Here is a 10000-nt window from a genome sequence, read left to right as displayed (position 1 = left end):
GCGTGTGGTGTAAATGTCCTGCAGGGAGGGGAGTGGTACTCCAATGATCTTCTTTGCTGTGTTCACAACACGCTGGAGTGTCTTCCTGTTTTTCTCCGTGCAGCTTCCTCCCCACACTGTGATGCAGCTGGACACGACGCTCTCCATTAGCCTGGGAAATCCCATACTGCCTTTAGTTCTACACAATCGTTTCGATCTGAAAGACAGTATGGCGAGGATGACTCATAACGTACAAGATCATGGGATCTGTGTCATAATGGCCAAGCATTCCGACCTTTACAATTTCTCTGCCCAATCAGAGAGCAGGGCAGTGTGTCATAATAGCCAAGTATTCCGACCCCTACGGAATTTACAATAGGCAACTCCCCAGACCTAATCTCACTTGTTATGTGATTAGGTCTGGTGTTAACCAGGCAAGCTCTCCATGGTTCCTCTGTAGAATGTTGTCATGATGGAGGGTGTAGCACTTGCCTTCTTTAGTTTGCGCAAGAAGTAGAGACGCTGATGGGCCTTCTTCGCCACTGATGTAGTGTTGGTGGTCCAAGAGAGGTCGTCGCTGATGTGCACTCCAAGGAACTTGGTGCTGCTCACTCTCTCCACAGCATCACCGTCGATGGTCAGTGGTGGCAGTTGTTTTTGGACCCTCTGAAAGTTGACAACAATCTCCTTGGTCTTGTTGACATTCAGAAGGAGGTTGTTGTCTTTGCACCATCTGGTCAGCAGGTCTACTTCTTCTCTGTAGTGAGTCTCATCGCCCTTAGTGATGAGGCCCACCAGTGTTGTATCATCCGCAAACTTCACTAGATGGTTAGTGCTGTGGGTCGTTGTGCAGTCATGTGTCAGCAGTGTGAACAGCAGGGGGCTGAGAACACAACCTTGCGGAGCCCCCGTGCTCAGGGTCAGGGTGCTTGAGGTGTTATTCCCTACCCGTACTGCTTGTGGTCTCTGCATCAGGAAGTCCAGCAGCCAGTTGCAGAGGGAGGTGCTGAAACCTAGTTTGTCCAGTTTTCTGATGAGTTGTTGTGGTATTATGGTATTGAATGCTGAACTGAAGTCAATGAACAGCATTCTCACATATGAGTCTTTATTGTCCAAGTGGGTGAGGGCTGGATGGAGGGCAGAGCAAATTGCATCCTCCGTGGATCGCTTGGCTCGGTATGCGAACTGGTAGGGGTCCAGGGTGGGGGGTAGGGTGGCTTTGATGTGTGACAGGACTAGCCGTTCGAAGCACTTCATGATTATGGGCGTCAGTGCTACAGGACGGTAGTCATTGAAGCATGATGGTGATGATTTCTTCGGCACGGGTATGATGGTAGCAGCTTTGAAAAGTGATGGGATGACTGCTTGCTCCAGAGAGATGTTAAAGATGTCTGTGAAGACATCCTTCAGCTCTTCTGCATAATCCTTCAACACTTGGCCAGGTATGCTGTCTGGGCCAGCTGCTTTTCGTGGGTTGATGGTGGCTAGTGTCCTCTTCACACTGGCAGAGGACAGGTACAGGGGTTGATCATGGGGGGGAGGGGGAGTTTTCTGTGGATGAGTGTCATTTTGTGCTTCAAAACGGGCAAAGAAACTGTTCAGGTCGTTTAGCAGAGAGGTGTTGTTGTCACAGCTTCGTGGTGCAGACTTATAGTCCGTGATGGCCTGTATGCCCTGCCACAGGCTCTGTGCATCTCTGCTGTCTTTGAAGCGTGTTGTTATTTTGTCTGAGTATTCCTTTTTTGCTTTCCTGATGCCCTGGGACAGCTCTGAAGGCTTTGTCTCTGACCCTCAGCAGTCGGTGAACGTCTCCTGTGAACCATGGCTTCTGGTTGGCCCTGGTGGTGATGTGTTTTATTTCTGTAACATCATCGATGCATTTTGTGATGTAGGAGGTCACGGTGTCTGTGTACTCCTCGATGACGCATTGCATCCGCTTTACATACGACAGGAACAAATGCTAGTGATTGGGTAAAATCAGGGCCAATCATTTCAAACTACTGTAGATGGCCCCGTCAAAAGGCCTCGTCACTCTTTGCGAAAAAATAACATACTCAACTAAATCATAACAACATTGCTATGACAATGCAAGGAGTCTCAGGTAAACAACTACTGTAAGACTTTGTCATTATCGTTTGGGTGACAATAAGGTTAATAACAGAGGATCTGTGTTAAGGGGTTAACATAGTTCATCTAGTGCATCCAGGTACAGTAAGACCAGTGCAAGAGAGAGAGAGACAGAGACAGAACGAGAGAGAGAGAGAGAGAGAGAGAGAGACAGAGACAGAGACAGAGACAGAGACAGAAATAGAGAGAGCATGCACGCACGCACGTGCACACACACGCGCACACACACACACACACGCACACGTATGCGTTGATGAAGCCATTGATGTCCACTGACAGATGGTACCGTAGGCCATTACACAGGACAAAGTGTGACCCCGGTCAGCCCCAACATACCAAAGACAGTTTACTGTTTACTGTTTAGGGCCCCAAGCTCACACCATACACGTTCGTGCAATACTGGTCTGAAGCGCTTGTATTTCAGCAGCGTGTCGAGGTGTTTTATTTTCCGTCTGGTTGTTTAAAAACCAGGTTCCCGCGCGTACCAGTTCAGAGCAGGTGGGGCTCATTAGAGGCGCTAATTGGTATTTCATGGTGGGCAGCTGTGTTTGTTGGGGTGGCTGACTTTCAGATTTTATTGCGGGCTTTGCAAAAAAAAATGTGGAAATAATAAAAACAATAACAGGGCTTGGCTGGGATGTGGAGTCCATGGCAATTGGTTGAGTGGGGAGGGTGAGTGGTGGGGCACTGGGGTATTTAGGACACGCGCAAATACATACTGTACACACACGCAAGCACACACACACACACGTGCACGCACACACACGCACGTATATGTTTGCACTACGACTTGGTCATTGCCATTCTGCTAAAGGGCTCTGCATACTTCACGTGCGCACTTTGGCGCGTTTGGCGCGAGAACCATTAATGACGTCATCACTTGCGCCAGACTATTCATACTTCAAAAGCGCTTTCGCTCGCATTGTCGGAAGTGCCCTCTGCTGTTCATGAGAGAAACGGCAGTATCTTTCGCAACTCGCAGCGTGAGTTCTACGGATGTATAAAATAGAAAGCCAAACACGGCTGCTGTAGGGCTACTGAACGTCTGACTTGTGACTTACCACATTGAAACATATATTTTTTGTTGTAGCCTACATTGCCAGATCATTCCAAGACCATGTGAGAGCATTGTTCTGGCGGCAGAATTTTTAAATATATCGCCGAACACAACGTGCTTCTGAACAAAGTAAACAATTGTTTCACTGAACAACATTTAAGAGAGAAGATAAAATAGGCTAACTCTCTAGGACATTTTATTATCCTCAAAATGATGCATGATCCATTCTGTAGTAGCCTACAGTAGTTGTAGCCTCTCTTCGCAACTCCTGCTTTGTCTGCCTACCTGTATGGTCGCTGGTGGCGCACGACAAGTTACAAAAAATCTGGGGTGCACGACGTCGCGCCACGGCAGCTCACGACACGGCGTGTGTGACGTCATTTTGGGTCACGTGACGGCGCGAGTGAGGTCGCGAGTGAGGTCGCGAGTGAAGTATGAAGGAGGGTAGCGCCAGTCACGACAAGTATGAATCCCCCTTTACAGCAAATTTATAATGCTGTGTCTTATTGGGTTAAACAGAGACGTTCTATTGGGACTTACAACATGTTTGGTGTTAACTTTGGCACAGCCTTTTCTGACCTCGAACAGTAGCAAACCGAGACAGGTTAACCAGGCTGTTTGGAAACATTTGCTATCTTCTTGGTCAGACCAAGATCACTGAATGAGATTTGAAAGTCGATGATAATCAGGCAAGTGAGTTGGTGAGAACTTCTGGGGGGGAAAAAAGGGAAAAAAAACAAATTTTGCAGCTGCACACGAATAAAATCTAAGGAGGATTTCACAGCAGGGAAGTGAGCAAGGAAAGAAGAAGTCTGTCTGAAGCTCATTTGTGAGCCTGTGACTGACGACAGAGTAATTAAAGCCTTGGGCTTCTAACCCTTTTTTGTGATTGAACGAGTAGCTAAAGCTCCTTGTGAAAGGCACGTTGAAAAAAACAAAACAAAAAGAGCCCCTTGATTCCCTCTTTGAGTTCTACCTGTTGAAACTTATACGAGTTAACACACAAAGATAAACACTTGCCCACAGTACACACACAGTACACAAACCACACACACGCACGCACGCACGCACGCACGCATGCTCACACACACACACACACACACACACACACACACACACACACACACACACACACACACACACACACACACACACACACACACACACACACACACACACACACACACACACACACACACACACAGGAACACCCCCATTGAGCAATCTTTAACACGTTAATGTCACCTCTTCTCCCCAGGAGGCAATCAATACAGGCTTAAATGACTGCACCCTCTGGGCGGCCAGCCCACACGGGGCCACGACACCGGGCCGCAACTGGCCCATACCCGCGCCAGATCACACAACAAGCAGCAGCAGCTGCTTCAGCTGAGAGATGAACATTTTTGTTACTCCACCCAGTAATGAGATGCCGGACAAAAACCAAATTATGGGACTGGCTGTATGGTGCCGTATCGATCCCCGTTTGACTAAGGTATTTATTTATTATTTATTTGTTTACTTGTTTGTGTGTTTGCTTATTTATTTATTAATTTATTTAGCCCTGTGGGTGATGAGGTTGCCGAGTGATTCAGTGGGTGATTCAATGGCTATCAGCAGAGGAGGAGGGTAGTTACACAAGATGGTGGAGTGAAGCAAATGAGAGCCATAGAGAGAGAAAAAAGGAGAGGATGAGAAAGAGGGAGGAGAGAGAAGGATGGTAAGAGGCAGAGGTGTATAGAAGGACAGGAAGGAGAGAGAAAGGGAGAGAGAGAGAGAGAGAGAGAGAGAGAGAGAGAGAGAGAGAGAGAGAGAGAGAGAGAGAGAGAGAGAGAGTTTCATTTCAATGAAGTGAAACAGGGACCATGTACAAGCTTCATTAAATGGCATTGTATGAAGAGTTTTTGCACCATTTTATAGTCAAGAGCCAATTTCTATCTGCAGTACCCTGGACAGATCAGAGGCAGCGAGTGCAAAATGTTAAAAAAGAAGGGAAATGGAAAGACAGGTGGTGATGTGTGTTGGAAATTGAGGCAAGCGGTTTAACCATAAGCGCAGCATGGTGCAATACAGTGGTGTGGATTGCTTGCGGTGAAGCAGAGAAAAGGAAAGGGAAAGGGAGAGTAGGTGAAGTATTTGGGGTGTCAGGCATGACAGTACTTGTCCGTACTGTTTTGCCACTCAGGAGGGCTCGAACCTGCGACATCCCAATCACAGCAACAGTCCGGCATGGCTGGGAGCAAAGGTAATGATTAGATTAGATTAGATTGCCTTTTTCTGTCCCCAAAGAGAAATTTGTTTTCACCACTGTCAAAGACATATTACAAGCCAACATTAAGACATGAAACAGATAGCAGGAGTTATCGTGACATCGCATCTGAGGCTTCAGGAGGGAGGGTTACTAACATTGGCCATTTCTCAATGTTCTAGTGTGCGCCCTTCCAAGTGTATCAGCCTAATGAGTCACGCCCTGTGATTGGATACTCTTTATTAGTCACACCCAGTGATTGGATACTCCGCAAAGTTCACCAAAGAGTATCCAATCACTGGGCGTGACTAATTAGGCTGATACAGTTGGAAGGGTGCGCACTACAACATTGAGAAATGCCCATTTTATCACTGTGCACTGCTAGTTGGCATCCACTACACAGGCAAGCACAGATTTACCAGGTCCGCAATATGTTGTGGTGCTGTGGTATGGATTGACCTATGGGATAGGGTGGGATACGTTGGGAGATGATGTGAAGGAGACATTCAGGCAAAGCCTGTTCACCATAGGTCCGGCATGGTTTGATGCAGCGTGTGAGGTGTTATGGAAAGGCTGGATTGGCTTGTGGAGTACTGTAGGGTGGTGGTTGATATGGAGGAGCTAGGAGGAGGTGGTGAGGGCCACACGCCCAAGAAAGATTGATTTTCTCCCAAGCAACCCCCCTCCGTCTAGCCCACCAACTCCCATCAACCACCACTAAAGCTCACTATCCCTATCCACCACCCACCAGGGTCTTCTCAACACAGGCTGTCAATCTCAAGAGATCTCTGACTGAGAGAGGGCGAGAGAAAAGCTATCTGAAGGCTGCAGCAAGCAGAGCGGGAAAAAAGGAGGATGACTCTCTTGAGGGGGAGAGAGAGAGAGAGAGAGAGAGAGAGAGAGAGAGAGAGAGAGAGAGAGAGAGAGAGAGAGAGAGAGAGAGAGAGATAGAGAAGAGGAGGAGGATGACAGTAAAGTCTGTCTCCAACAGTGGTCATAATTTACATATGGAGTCACAGTGGTAGGATTTCAGGAAATCGTCCTGCAAGATTGAAACAAGAAGGAGAGAGAGAGGGAGGGAGAGAGAGCGAGAGAGACAGACAGAGACAGAGAGACAGAGAGAAAGAGGGAGAACAGAGAAAGACAAAAGACAGATAGTGGTACAGAGAAAGGGGGAAGAGGACAAAGAAGAAATGAGGGAAGAGGGTAAAAAAGGGAGGATAGAGAGAATGGCCAAAGAAAGAACAGTTTAGAGGCTGTAAAGACAGAGACAAAGAGAGGGAGAGACACAAAAGTGAAAGAGAGAATGTAGATTCATATTCACCTCCTGGCCTTCCTCTATGTGTTAATTCCAAGCATAACATGGCCTAACACAATGCTACAACACTTCATACAGAAAAGCTATCCTTATGCAATACAACACAAAAAGACACATCACTAGGCTAACAATCATACAGAGAAGCCATCCTTATGCCGTGTACAGACCAAGAGCGAACGGAGCGAATGAAGCGACGGAAGTCATTATTTCTCTATGGAGGGCACGTGACCTGCGCTACCAAAGCGAATTCGCCAGGAGCGAAGCTTCTTGCGCGACCAGAGCGAATTTTGACGATTAAACTAAATCTAATCGCAGGCGAATTCGTCCTGACGCTGTTCGGCGAAAACCAATTGGAACGTTCATATCTCCGAATGTCCCAGGCTGTCAAGCCAGAGCCGTTATGTGATTAGCTGAATCAAACATGTCAATGCTGCGTCTCGAGCGAATACAGCGAATTCAAGGCGAAACTTCTTCTGCTACCCACGCTACTAGGCAGCATAGTTCGCTCTTGGTCTGGACACGGCATTATGCTACACAGCATGATGTGATGTGACACGACACAACAGTGCTAGGCTAACAATCGTAAGGAGTAGATCTGGTATAATTATGCACCTACACAGGACAAAATATGACATGACTCAACCGGACACAATGTAAAGCAAAACAACACAACACAACACAACACAACACAGAGAAACTTATGTTTTCTTTGTCATCATATTGAACTGTGTTGTATTGTGTTCTGAACATGCAATGGGAACCTACTGTATTCTGTAGATTTCATTCTGTGTTCTGTAAATCCCTACAGTGTTCTGTAGATTTCATTCTGTGTTCTGTAGATCCCTACTGTGTTCTGTATTTTTCATCCCATGTCTTTTGTCCGTGTTGTATTGTATTGTGTTGACCAAAGACTTATGTAGCTGTAAGCAGTTGTGTGTTTTCTTTGCGTCGACTTGTATACAGCTCTTTGGACAACAAGTGCAAATCGTCACATATTGGATTGAGTTGCATCTTTGGGTTGTGTTGTGTAGTGTTGTGTTCATTTTTCAGCTAAAATCACCAAGAATAAATGTTGGCATACAGTGTTGTTGGAGCAAGGAAAACCTACGGAGAGACCTTTTACACAGAGAGACTGATGAATTCAATAAAAGAAAACAGACTAATGAATGATTTCTATTTATTCAGCCCAAAAAAAACCCACCACGAATAAAACTTGTCAGGTAGTTTTCTGGTTGTGCAACAAACCTACTGCAAGGACTCTAAGAAGAGTTTGCAAACAACTTTTAACCACTTTAATTATAGTCTAATAAGTCTTGCCCTGCAGCAACTAGAGGGCTGTTTTTGCTCTTGCCTATGCCGGTGGAAATTCAAATTCAAAAGGCATGCACAACCAGACACACCTGTGTGTGTGTGTGTGTGTGTGTGTGTGTGTGTGTGTGTGTGTGTGTGTGTGTGTGTGTGTGTGTGTGTGTGTGTGAGTGCGTGTGCGTGTGCGTGTGCGTGTGCGCGTGTGTGTATATGTGTGTGCGTGTGTGTGCCTCTGTGTGTGTGCATACAGTATGTGCATGCGTTTATGCATGTGTGTGCCCATGATGGAGTAACGCCAAGTAAGGTGAAAGTGAGACAAGAGAAAGAAAGGATGGCACAAAAAAAACATACAGAGAGAAAGATAGAGGAAAAAAGGATGGCAAGAGACAAACACAGAGGTAAAGAGAGAGTGATGAAGAGATAATGAGAGTGAGATGAGTGACAGAAAGAGGGAGTCAGTTGTTCATTAAAGGAGTGTGATGATGGAGTGAACAAGGCCGACAGGCGGACAACAGATGCGTCCCTCTATGCCAGTTCCAACTATGCCATTTCCCCCCCCCACCAAACGCCGCCTGGCCTCCTCCTAACCTGTCAACGTCCTCCTGAGGATATAGTTTTTGTTTATTGGTCATCATGGACACTCCAAATAATGTGGCAGGCAGCAAAATGGCGAGACATGGCTTTATTTTGTGCAGTTTAGGCTATAATAAGCTTATCACTCTTGGATTTGGAAAAGAACCATGATTTCAAATTTCACATAGGCTATCAAGTTGGCTACGTTACAAATTACTAGACATAATATCAACCTTTAGTATCACGCCATTTCAGCATCATGTGCATGTGGGAAAGAATCTAAACATCGACAAATAATACATAAATAAAACCGTTTGGGTGAATCATGCGCTTATGGGTTCACCCTTTAGGTGAATTATGCGCTTATTTGTCAATACCAGCTTCACAGTCAAGGCACAAAGCAGTGAGCTTCCGTGCCAGAGTTTACCAAATTCACACGACTGCAAAGCAATTACGAAAGACGCGTTCTCCCCTGTGCTCTCTCTGAGCGCAACAAAAAACACCTGTGGGGTACGAGCCCGCCAACGAAGGAACCTCCCTGTAGGCTACGAGTAACACACCGTATGTCAAATGGCCCAGCTGTCTACTTGTAGTTTGAGCACCATGTTCCAGTGCGCAGCGCGAGCTGACTAGCCTACTCACTGAAAAGGCAGAAGTAAACTCGCTGGGAATATTAAAAGGGAGACTCGTAGGCTACACACAGACGTCTGAATCCGAGTTTGTGGACTGGAGAAAAGCGGAGGAAAATGTGAATGTTATGAAAGAAAAAAAAAGCTAACCAAATGTTACAGGTCCACGTTTAGAGGAAGAGCTGCGCTGCGGGTCGCCTGTCAACTAATTACAGTTCCATGTCGTGCAGCGTTATGTAATGCAAACGCCCCTCTATCCAAGCTCAAAGGAAAATGTGAATGTTATGAAAGGAGAAAAGCTAACCAAATGTTACAGGTCCACGTTTAGTGGAAGAGCTGTAGGCCTATGCGCTGCGGGTCGCCTGTCAACTAATTACGGTTCCACGTCGTGGAGCGTTATGCAATGCAAACGCCCCTCTATCCGAGCACAAACATCTGTGTCAAAAACTGCCTGCCGACTTCTAAATCGTTCATTTCGGCGAGTTTCTGATGAACCAAAATAAAGTTGCCTCCCATTGTCCAAACGCAAAACAATGCCGAAAATGGAATGCCCCCCTCAGTTGTCTCACAATGCAATCAGCTCAGTCTTGCCTGTTTGGTAACGTTACAGGTCCACGTTTAGAGGAAGAGCTGCGCTGCGGGTCGCCTGTCAACTAATTACAGTTCCATGTCGTGGAGCGCTATGAAATGCAAACGCCCCTCTATCCAAGCACAAAGGAAAAATGTGAATGTTATGAAAGGAGAAAAGCTAACCAAATGTTACA

At 46.4% G+C, this 10000-nt stretch overlaps 1 protein-coding gene across 1 annotated transcript in view; it reads right to left on the bottom strand.

Moving 5' to 3' along the window:
• The window catches only part of magi2a (membrane associated guanylate kinase, WW and PDZ domain containing 2a), a 465595-nt gene that overhangs the window by 346797 nt on the left and 108798 nt on the right, over positions 1 to 10000 (bottom strand). The window lies entirely within an intron of this gene.

The sequence above is a fragment of the Engraulis encrasicolus genome, chromosome 15 (genome assembly GCF_034702125.1).
Source record: "Engraulis encrasicolus isolate BLACKSEA-1 chromosome 15, IST_EnEncr_1.0, whole genome shotgun sequence".
In the NCBI taxonomy this organism is placed as follows: Eukaryota; Metazoa; Chordata; class Actinopteri; order Clupeiformes; family Engraulidae; genus Engraulis; species Engraulis encrasicolus.
The sequence above is the reverse complement of the archived record's forward strand: the minus strand, read 5'-3'. Positions and strand labels throughout refer to the sequence as shown.